Raw genomic sequence first — 388 nt, 5'->3', positions numbered from 1 at the left:
CTGGGCTGAGGTGGTGAGGCAAGACCTTTGTACATTGGGCCTCACCGAGGCGATGACTACTGACCGAGACCTTTGGAAATGTGCTGTGCGTGAGAAGACCCGGCAAGCCAAGTAAGATCGTTGCCAGTGCCCCTGGACTGGCTCTTGTGCGGGTGGCATATGAGATGCACCATTTTGAGGGTGACCGTTGCCAGTACCGCCTGACTGGCTCCCGTAAGATTTTCGAGTGAGATCGTTGCCAGTGCCCCTGGACTGGCTTGTGCGGGTGGCACATAAAAGACACCATTTCAAGCGTGGCCGTTTTCGTGCAGGTGACACGTAAAAGCACCCACTACACTCTCTGAGTGGTTGGCGTTAGGAAGGGCATCCAGCTGTAGAAACTCTGCCA

At 55.4% G+C, this 388-nt stretch overlaps 1 protein-coding gene across 4 annotated transcripts in view; it reads right to left on the bottom strand.

The window, feature by feature from the left end:
* LOC106867577 (natural resistance-associated macrophage protein 2) overlaps positions 1-388 on the bottom strand; it is an 81593-nt gene that overhangs the window by 10788 nt on the left and 70417 nt on the right. The gene's annotated exons all lie outside the window — the stretch shown is intronic.

This window comes from Octopus bimaculoides, chromosome 1, assembly GCF_001194135.2.
Source record: "Octopus bimaculoides isolate UCB-OBI-ISO-001 chromosome 1, ASM119413v2, whole genome shotgun sequence".
Classification (NCBI taxonomy): domain Eukaryota; kingdom Metazoa; phylum Mollusca; class Cephalopoda; order Octopoda; family Octopodidae; genus Octopus; species Octopus bimaculoides.
Note: the sequence above shows the minus strand (reverse complement) of the source record. Positions and strands in the feature narration are given on the sequence as shown.